This window comes from Hordeum vulgare, chromosome 3H, assembly GCF_904849725.1.
Source record: "Hordeum vulgare subsp. vulgare chromosome 3H, MorexV3_pseudomolecules_assembly, whole genome shotgun sequence".
Taxonomy (NCBI): domain Eukaryota; kingdom Viridiplantae; phylum Streptophyta; class Magnoliopsida; order Poales; family Poaceae; genus Hordeum; species Hordeum vulgare.
This window is the reverse complement of record NC_058520.1, coordinates 603,279,743-603,291,339: the sequence shown is the minus strand read 5'-3', so window position 1 is coordinate 603,291,339 and position 11,597 is coordinate 603,279,743. Positions and strand designations below refer to the sequence as shown.

The following is an 11,597-nucleotide window of genomic DNA, read 5'->3' as shown; positions in this document are numbered from 1 at the left end:
ACGAATGGTGGCTGGCTACCAAAGAGATGACTCCCAAACCTCTTCCCAAGGGACTGGCCACCGCGGCGCTGCTGACGGGTGGATGATCTGGAAACAGCATAACGCATGCGTCTTCGACGGGGATCGACCCTCTGTCCCTTTGCTGAACAAGAAAAACAGAGCCGAGGAAGCACTCTGGGCTCGAGCTGGGGCACACAAGTACCCAAACACCTGGGATGTCCATTAGCCATTTTCTTTTCGAGAAAACGCAAAGGATCTTTGCGTTTCATTGCATTGAAAAGATAGGGGTTCGGTTACAATCCTCCTAGGAGGTGAGTTTTACAGGATAGAAATAAAAAAAAAGATACAAAGATATCCGTTTCAGGGTAAAATACACCCTTTACTTTAATTATTTGAAATTATTTTATTTGGAATTGGAACTATCATACAAATCAGTGGACATGCCAGGATTGGGGCAGGGCAACTCTAAGACCTTGAGCCCCAGCCTTTGCCAAGCATCGGATCTCATCCTTGATCTTGTCCGGAAGCCTAGTTGTCAAAGGCGTCACATTGTCGATGACGCATTCATTCGTGCGCTCCAGATCATCCATGTCACACGTAGCGCAACGGATTGGAAGGGCAGGTCAGCACATACTACGCATATAGTTGATACATCTATGCATGCTAGTAGTATTGCTAGGATTGAAACGAACAGGCTCATTCCCGCAACCCAAGTCGTGGCGTGGCGAGGCGGGCGGCGGAGTGCGTGAGGGCATCTTCTCTTCTCACTCTCCAATAGCATGTAGAAGAGAGACCCTTATAAAGGGGTCCGACTACTTCTCCACTAGCGGGGTGGGACTAAACTTCCCATCACCACCTTGTCATGCCACCACCTACATGGGCCATTGGAGATTTTCTGAAATTCTCTTATGGGCCTAAGGCCCACCATTAATTTCAACACAGTCCACGGCGAACAAGTCTATCGGCAGTCCAGCAGTAGTCCTGGTTGGCAAGCCAATGGAAAAATCTCACATGCGGTGGCGCCCAGCTCTTCCAGACAAGCTTCTAGGAATAGCAAAGCGTCAAGCCATGAAAGGTAGCCGAGTAGCTGGACTGCGCGGAGTAGCTTCCATTTGCAGTCCACTTCCAGCAAAGCCGGTCTGGCTCGTTCGGTATGGTGGTGTGCTGCACGGCCTTCCAGAGACACAGGTACTGGCCGATCTCGTGGAGGCCGATGACTCCTCGGATATCACGTGCCCATGCATTTATTAGCAATTCACTCTGTCCCTGTTCTCAATTTCCGTCGCCACTTGGGGACACACAGGTAGAGTAGGGATGCTAGCTCGCTGAGAGACTGCCCATGCAGCCATCGGTCTTCCCAGAAGCGGACAGCTGAGCCATTCCCAATGGACGCCCATGGACGCAAAGAATAGTTCTCGTCGGAGGTGCAGGTCCAGACCTTGCCAGGCGCGGCCATGAACCGTGTGCGAGCCACAGCCAGCACAGCTGGAGCGCAAGCCTGGCGCGCTCAAGATCGCGAACGCCCAGACCACCATACTCTATCGGGCGGGAGACGTGGTGTCAGTTGACGTGGCAGTGCCCTCCATTGGCAGCAGCACAACCAGCCCAAAGGAACCCCCTCTGAATTAAAATCATTGTAACAAAACTGTAAACCACCTCATTTGGAGGCCTGTAACTTTTATCCCCCTTTTCAATGAAAAGAAAGGCAAAGTCTTTGTTTTTTCTCAGAAAAAAATCTAGATTTTACAAGTCCAGAACATAAGTAGAAGACTGAAGCACATATAATTATCGAACATAAAGCAGAACTGAACCAACGTTAGGAGAGAACCTGAACAAACGCCCCATCTGCCACCATCGACTTCGGAGGCTTAAGGAAAAGCTGCATGGATGGAAACAAGACGTGCTGGATGGTCCACTCACGTTGAGCCCATGCTGCTTCTGTTTCCGCAAGTGTTCCTTCATCGATATCGTCTTCATCTGTAATGAAATGCATATTTAGCCCCTATGGCAATTAACTCTGAATGAATAATACAATGCAATTGGCTCCATCAAATATTTACTGTAGCATCATCTGTAATGAATATTTCTTTCGTACGTCGATTTTAGTGTCATGTTATCTCAGTGTTAATGGGTAGTAAAGTGGTAGAAACTATGGATTCAGTTAACTACTAGGGTGTAACAGTAAGCATACATGGTCTTTGGCACTTTAATGGTATAGAACTATAGGATACGGATTAACAACAAGCTCACCTGTAGTACCAGCCTGTTCAGCACTTTCCATGCAATCTTTATTTTTGTTTTAAAACTGGATGCCTTTGCTAGATGGATTTGGAAGGATGGGAGGATGAGGTGCATAGAAGTTTCCAATAGCAGCTGCTGCCGTTCTGAAGCACTCTTTCTCAAATTCCCAGGTAATCTATTCAGTAATCACTAAAAATCAGAACTGGCAGTTTGCATAACTAAAGTACAATCTAAAACAAAATATGTCATAAAGCAACAACTCCCGGAAATAAAATTCCGAAACAACTTAAAATATAAAATAAGAAACAGAAGTTACTTCCGGACAGCTAGCTGCCATATCTACATGAAACACCAAAATTAAAATTTGAATACAGTAGCAGCCTGAAAACTTACTCGCCATTGCCTCAGCAGGGAATGGATAATCAAATATCATGACCAAATTTAAAATACCATATGTAATGAACGCGACAGCATAATAAAAGGAAACCTACATCATTTCCTAGAGTTAACATGAACTCTAGAAGGCGATCCTTATTAGGGGTGTACTGATCAAGTACAACAGGAAGTCTGGTCAGGTTGCCACCTTTGGATCAATGTGAATAGAGAAGTACTCGTTAATCATCTCAGCATTTTCTTTCGGTATCTCGGTGTTCACCTGCAAGCAAGTACTATTTTCATCAACAGAGCGATGCTACAGGAATCAAACGATCGAGCCGTACTGCCGTAGCACAAGAATCAAGAAACAGAAACAATATGCAGGTGGACAAATAAAAAACTTACATATGTTTTATCACCTACAAGATCAACTAAGACTCGGCGGATTAAGAAAATAACTTACTTCTGCAATTTCAAATGTCTCCTCATTTACATCGCTCATTGATTCGTCATCTTTCAGTGCCATCGTCAGCAATTCCAGAAGCGGAGCTGGTTCACTGAGCTGTATAGCACTGAAGTTCCCAAGACGGCACAAGGCTTGTTGGTACATGAGTTCTTTGCTGCATCACAAGCTGAATCATCAATACCACACAGTACAGAATAGAAAACAATGCAAATATTTGGAAGAGGTGCTTATTATTTAGTACTTGCAGGCATTCAACTGGATGTGATATAGATGAATAGCAGTTTGATGGTGGTGTGTGCAAGCAATATTGTTTGTGTGCGCATGCATTTGCAATAATGTACAGGTAACTGGGGTATTGTTTACCTTCAAAGAACTATGTCAGATATTAGAAGAAATTAAACCTAGCTTAGATGAGAGATATAAGGCATAGAAGAGTAAGACTAGTCATCAATATAATGTAGAGAATTTACCTAATATTTACCACATTGACAAGGTATAAGAAGGTACTGTGCTGTATCAAAGCAAAAAACATCATTGGCAACTCCTACATATGTGCAATTCTTAAAAATATCAAAAGGCCTTGCAGAAATACATAAATCATCAGTATACAAAAATGGAGACAGATTCAGACATCACATGTTAATATGAGCTCACCGGGATGTAAGTTAGAATATATTTCTGTAAGAAGCTAATGGCAACTGGACAAGTCACCAGCATCTTTTGGATTTCTTCTCGCACTTACTATATCTCTTGGGGAACCATATACAAATAGAAGAAGAAAATCAGCCACAATAAAAAAAAGGAATCCCTGTACTCCCTTCTTCAAATAGAATTTATGAATTGGCAACCAATGTAGAAAAAGCTCCAGCACTCGCAACTTAACCACAGTTATAGAATTGTAGCATGTAAACAGCATGAATCATTAAGTCCTCACATGAGGGAAGGCAAACAACAGTCCTTACATGAGGGAAGGCAAACAACACGTACTTATTGCACAATTTGAAGGGCATGCAGAAAATATTCCAGGAACGCAAACAGATGACCAAATCAAACAACATAAAAAATACAGAAAGTGGTGAACACTGTCAACTTGCTAATGTTTTTAGTGCCAACGATGCACATGGAACAAGCATCACTGATGTGCGCAAAAGTTTACATAAAAATGCAAAACACACATGCACATAGTTTTCATAATTGAGATAGCAAAAGTTTACCTACAAATTAAATTTGGTCAAATTTCCATGCCATAAGCTGTTGGACTGTTTATTCCAAAGAATACATTGAAGTGGAGGTAAGTAGCTTTTGCAAACAGACACATGTACAAATTTCCTACTAGCACTAGCATCAACTATAAAACTACGGGGGTGTTTGGTTCCTTGCACTGCATGTGGCTCGCACCCACCATGCAAAAATCAGATGTTTGGTACACTCCATGGTCTTTTGAGCCTGGCCCGCTGGATGCAAAAGTAGGCCTCTCAGCCAGGCTGAGGGAAACGCAAGTTTCCTGCGTAGCTCGCGTGCAGGTCGTTGCCTCGCTCTTTCCTTCCTTTTCCCAACTTTTGCCATAGCCGCCGCCGTCCTTGTTCCTCCTCCATCGAGCTCCGCCGCCGTCCTCCACCGAGCTCCGTCGCCGCCCTCTTCACTCGTCCTCGACGAAGCTCCGCCGCCACCATCCTCTACCAAGCGGCGGCGGCGCCCTCGTCAAGCTGCCGCACGCCGGATCCTACCACCTCACGTGGGCACACGCTAGATCCCGGTGCCTCGCGCTGCCACAGGCCGAATCCCGTCATCTGGAGTCGCCGCCGCTGCCCTTGTCAAAGCTCCGCAGTTCTCGACAGTCCTCCTCAAGCACCGGCGCCGCAGTCCTCGGTCGTCCTCCTTAAACGCCGGTGACACCCTTGTCCAAGCGCGGCCGTCGTCCTCGTCCAGCACCATCTGCACCATCTGGAGGTCACCTCATACATCCATATCATGCAAAGTTCGCCAAACACTATCTCAGCTCATCGGTGCATCAGTCCAGCCAGGCCACACTCACCCAGCATCCTCCATGCAATGCAGCCTACAACTACACAGGGAACCAAACACGCCCTACAAGTAGGTGCTTCGCCAAATATAGTAACCAGATTTTTGTAATATACTGCACTTCTAAACATTCAAAGAGCCAAAGATTATAACAATCTACCCCGAAGGAGCATATGAACACCATTGACCATAGACGTGTGATTGTATGAGTACAAGGTGAGGCTTGACTTAAAATCTAATCTTAACTATTTCAGCAAGGATCGTCTAGTGATAAGTCAATTTTCCAAGAGAGCGAGCTTTTGAGAAAATGACAAAATACAAAGTTCAGCATGACTTTCTGTAGATGCACTATGCAACTGGTAATAGCTTTTGAACAGATATACCCTCTCTAAAGATAGAGAGAAGCAACCATATTAACATTAAACAATTGATCTTCGGCAATTGCCGCACCATAACAACTATGATAAGACACAACATAAACGACAAGTATCTGTAGGTTTATGTAAGCATAAACAAATGAGTAACCTGAGTTTGGAATATCCTAGTGTTATTGCAGTTCATTAGTTTTTCCGCAATAGCATCTTTAGTTTTTTCAATAATAGGCTCTTGATTTAAGAGGCTAACCTGCAAGACAGAAGGAATCACCGAAATCATTTTTTCTCTAATTGAAAAATTACAGAAATGCTTGAACGTCAGGCAAAATTTTGCCACAAAATACCTCATTTTTGGTTGGATGTATATTGACATCAACGTGTTCTGGTGGATGGATGCTTGAGGCAGTATTGCAGAGTACACAAACTCGGTAGCTCTTTTCAATGAAGTGCAGTCTACAAGCCTATCTGAAGAAGAGATATGGACAGTTATGCGATAAAGCAAACAAGGCACAACCATGATAATAGAGAAACTATACATTACTAATTCACTGACAGATAATATATGGCAGTTCCATCACAGTGGATGCATCATTTAAAAAAATTGTTGGTCTTACAAAATTATTCCTTGTATTTCCATCAGATCACGAACAACCGAAGCCCCATAGACATTCCTGATAGCATCTATAGCCTTGAAGATGTGCTCCCACTACGAACATCTGCTCTATTGGCTCCATGTTGTGGCAGAGGAGGAAGCAAATGTCACCTTCTTAAAACTCATGAGTTCACAAAAGACAGCTACATTTACCTTTCTGCAAGAGAAGTTCACATTGATGTGATGGACTGCAAACCGACTGATGAAGTCCACTATCTTTGGATAGTCATCATTGGAGTTCTGCAGTGTTTTCCTAAGAGCTACCATATTGTAGAATAAATTTTCAACCTGCAAATTAAGAAAAAAAAATCCTTGTAAAAATCACAGGACATATCTAATAGAGAAATAGTACTATGAAAAGCTGCAAGCTCACCATGATTTGAGTTCCTTTAACCGCAGCACAGGGCTTTGGGTCATTCTCCATTACTCCATCCCTATAAGAAACTCTGACAGGACAACATGATAATAATCATTAACAGACGACTCTAGAGTCTAGCAGAAATATTTGAAGTTGCTCATGGACTGACCTGTAGCCATGCAGTTGGCCTTCTGTTATTGTTGTCACGGTAACATGGCCAACATAAGTCATACTGGCCAAAGCCTCCCCTCTGAACCCCATGGACTTTATTGTCTATAGATCCTCATATGCAGACAACTTTGAGGTAGTATGCCTCTCACACAATATTGGCAAGTCCTCACACTGTGAAAGGAAACCAAGTTAGCTGACAGAGTGCTGGTCAGCAATGCTAGTGCAAATGCTTGACATATGAGATGCTTATAAGAAATATTCTGAACATGCCCAACTCTTCAAATACCCAACAATCAATACTGTAATCATATACTCCCTCTGTACCTAAATACTTGTTGTTGGGGAACACTAGTCTAGTTCTCCCCAACTACAAGTACTGTGGTACAGAGGGAGTAGTACCCTGCAGGAGCCTAGGCCTGCCCACTTTATTGCACAAAACAAGCCCAGTTCATAGTATCATAGACAACTAAATGCAGCCTAAATGCAATTAGCACTAACAATCTTGAACTGTCTATTAATGGAGTTGTGCGCTCATTTGCCCATGGAATGGCAGCTCCTATGCATTTTTTTACAGCTGAGTGAGTCGGAACAAACAGACATCAGATCCCCAATCATTCGCCCACACGGTCCTGTACGCAGCAAGGATTAAAAGGTCGCAATCAACAGAAATCACGATTAACAGCTCGCATCTGAAGGATTTTTGCAGTAGCAGGCGCCCGCGGCAGCACCAAGGGTTCGGGGGATGGGGGATTGGTTCCGGGGTTTAGGGTTTATTTAGGAAGCGAGCGTACCCGGATGCCGTGGCCGTCGTCCGAGACCTGGATGAGCTTGAGGCCCCCGTCCTTGACGGTGACGGAGATGGTGGAGGAGCCGGCGTCGATGCTGTTCTCGACGAGTTCCTTCACCGCCGACGAGGGCCGCTGGATCACCTCCCCCGCGGCGATGCGGTTCACCACCGACTCCTCCAGCCGCCGGATGCGGGGCGGCTTCCCGCCCCCGCCCCCGCCGCGCGGCGCCGCGTCGTCGACCTCCATGCCCGCCGCGCCGCGTCTGGGGACCGGGCGGAGGATCTTCTTCCTGCCTTTCTTCTTCCTCCTCACGCACGCCCCACCCTATCCCGCCCCAACTACCGCCCTACACCACCCATGGCAGGCGGGCGCTACCGCTCGTTGCCTCACCGTCTCGTCCTCGAGTCAACCTCTCTCCCACGATCGTTGTTGGCTATCGTCCCGTACATCCCTCTAAGCACCGTATCGATGAACAATTTCGGCGATCACCTGCCCCGCGTATCCTTAAGATAGATAGTGAGGTTGCTGCTTCCAGACGAACGTGCACCTCCACATCCCTAAGAGAGATAGTAGGGCTTCTACTTTCCTGAACAGATTGCTTCTTCTCCGATGAGATCCGGCCTCCCATCTCACGCTCGGGGAGAAGGAAAAAGCGACTCGTGCCAACAAACATTTCACGCAACTGAGGTTTAACAAAACCGATTGTTTCATAGTTTAGTTTCTTGTAACCATTGTTTGCAATTTACAAAGCGGACATGAAAAGGTTCCCTTAAACAAAAAATATCATTGGAAAGATTTTTTAATATGAATATGATGGTGTATTTTTTATTATGGATATGTTTAGGACACATCTAGATGTGACATAGTTATTGCATATCTAAATGACTAAATGAAGTATAAAAATAAAAGAAAAAAAATCCACACGAATCTTCATGTAAAATCAATGATATAGAACTTAAATGTATAATACTTATGTCACATCTAGATGTGATTTAACAAAATAGCTTTATTATACCTTAATTTATGAGAAAGGTTATGTTTCGACCGACCACGTAGGAACTCAGCTAGTCGTTGATGGTGTCCCGGACTGGGGGGCCCCTTTCACGTCATCTCTCGGCCCGTATCCCTGCTATTGTGATGGCTTATTGTTTGGTCTGTGATATACTGAAACAAAATGGGTTTATACTCTGTTGTATGGTACAATAATAAAATACACTACTAAATTGAATATCTTGTATTTGATCATAAGTAGTAAGTCTTTGCTATCATTATTGGCAAGTTTTTAAGTAATCTTTCAAGTCAATCACTTGTGTATCATCTATAGTAATCTTAAGTTTTGTTGTTTTTCCCTATGTTTTTTCATCTTGTTCTTTAGGCTTCGTGGACGCATCTTGCATGCTACTTGGGACACTTGTTAGACTCCAATGTTTCTCAACCTTAATTTTCTTGTAATACAACATTACATGAAATGCCTATTATTAGTGTTGCTTGTTTACAATACTATTTTACACGATGTATTTTTGTTTCTTTACTGAATACCCTCAATGTAAAGACAAACATGTATTTGCATTCTAACTTGGCTACTTTATTACATTCATGTGTGCTTTAGGAAAGTACATATGCACATGTAAAATCGTTGTATTTATTAAGATACAGTTCCAAACAAGTTTAAGCAAAAAATCATTTAGTCGATGTTTATACCATAGGCTAGAAGGTATTTTGGCAATTCATTCAGTTTCACTCTTTGTCATCTTTACAACTTCGGGTACTACAAGCATGCCACTAGTTCTGAAAAGTGTGAGGGAAAGGAGGGTCATACGTCTTCGTCTACTTTTTTTTAACGTTTTTGCTCTTTGTTTTGGACTCTAATTTGCATGATTTGAATGAAACAAACCCGAACTGACGTTGTTTTTAGCAGAACTACCATGGTGTTGTTTTTTGTGCAGAAATAAAATTTCTCGAAATTGGACAAAACTTTTTGAAGAATTATTTTGGAATACAAGAAAAATATTGGAACCAAGACTGACTAGATGGGGGTCCCCGTCTACCCACTAGGCTCTGGCGCGCCTTGGTGAGTAGTGGGGCCCATGAGGCTTTGCTGACCCTAATCTGGATACTATAAATTCCTATTTCCCTAGAAAAAATAAGAGAGGAAATTTCATCGCGTTTTACGATACGGAGCCGTCGTCACCTCCTGTTCTTCATCGGGAGGCCAGATCTAGAGTCCGTTCTAGGTCCAAAGATGGGGATTCACCGTCATCTTCATCACCAACCATCCTCCATCACTAATTTCATGATTCTCACCACCGGGAGTGAGTAATCACTTCGTAGGCTTGCTGGACGGTGATGTGTTTGATGAGATTCATCATGTAATTGAGTTAGTTTTGTTAGGGCTTGATCCGTAGTATCCACTATGTTCTGAGATTGATGTTGTTATGACTTTGCTATGCTTAATGCTTGTCAGTAGGGCCCGAGTGCCATGATTTTAGATCTAAACCTTTTATATTTTCACCAATATATTTGTGTTCTAGACCCTACCATGCAAGTTATATGCACCTATTACGTGTTATGTTCCGCATACCCCAAGGTGACAATAATTGGGATTCTTCCCGGTGATGACTGATAACCCACAAGTATAGGGGATCGCAACAGTTTTCGAGGGTAGAGTATTCAACCCAAATTTGTTGGTTCGGCACAAGGGGAGGCAAAGAATATTCTCGAGTATTAGCAGTTGAGTTGTCAATTTAACCACACCTGAAAGACTTAGTATCTGCAGCAAAGGTTCAGTAGCAAAGTAGTGTGATAGTAATGGTAGCAGCAGTAACAGTAGCAGTAGTAACTTGTATAGCAATTGTGACAGCAGCAGCGGTAAAGTAACTTAGCAAGGGCTAGTAGGGAAAAACTCGTAGGCATTGGATCGGTGATGGATAATTATGTCGGATGACATTCATCATGTAACAATTATAACATAGAGTGATATGTAACTACCTCCAGCTCGTCAATGTAATGTAGGCATGTATTCCGTATTTAGTCATACGTGCTTATGGAAAAGAACTTGCATGACATCTATTGTCCATCCCTCCCGTGGCAGCGGGGTCCTAATGGAAACTAAGGGATATTAATGTCTCCTTTTAATAGAGAACCGGAACAAAGCATTAGCACATAGTGAATACATGAACTCCTCATACTATGGTCATCTCCCGGAGTGGTTCCGGCTATTGTCACTCCGGGGTTGCCGGGTCATAACACATAGTAGGTGACTACAACTTGCAAGATAGGATCAAGAACACACATATATTGATGAAAACATAATAGGTTCAGATCTGAAATCATGGCACTCGGGCCCTAGTGACAAGCATTAAGCATAGCAAAGTAGTAGCAACATCAATCTTAGAACATAGTGGATACTAGGGATCAAACCCCATCAAAACTAACTCGATTACATGATAGATCTCATCCAACCCATCACCGTCCAGCAAGCCTACGATGAGATTACTCACGAACGATGAAGAGCAACATGGAATTGGCGATGAAGGATGGTTGGTGATGACGACGGCGTCGATTTCTCCTCTCCGAAGCCCAGAACGGACTCCAGATCTGCCCTCCGGAGGAAGAACAGGTGGTCGCGGCGGCTCCGTGTCGTGAAACGCGATGAACTCTTCTCTCTTAATTTTTTCTGGGCGAGAGAGAATATATAGATCTGGAGTTGGATGATGCGGAGCCATGAGGGCCTCACAAGCCTGCCAGCGCGCGACCTAGGGGGGGTCGCGCCTCCTGGGCTTGTGGGCTCCTGGCTCCGTGTCTCCAGGTGATTCTTGCGCCAGTATTTTTTATATATTCCACAAAAAATCCTCGTAAGTTTCCAGGTCATTCCGAGAACTTTTATTTCTGCGCAAAAACAACACCATGGCAATTCTGCTGAAAACATCGTTAGCCCGGTTAGTTCCATTCAAATCATGCAAATTAGAGTCCAAAACAAGGGCAAAAGAGTTTGGAAAAGTAGATACGATGGAGACGTATCAACTCCCCCAAGCTTAAAGCATTGCTTGTCCTCAAGCAATTCAGTTGAGAAACTGAAAGAGACAAAAGAAAAACTTTTACGAACTTTATTTGATCTTCTTGTTGTAATTATGTCTAACTCATATTCAGA

The 11,597-nt window shown here is 43.6% G+C and overlaps 1 pseudogene; it reads right to left on the bottom strand.

Annotated features, from left to right (window-relative positions):
* Positions 1 to 1,255: 1,255 nt before the first annotated feature.
* On the bottom strand, positions 1,256 to 7,693 carry LOC123442213 (annotated as a pseudogene).
* Positions 7,694 to 11,597: the final 3,904 nt, after the last annotated feature.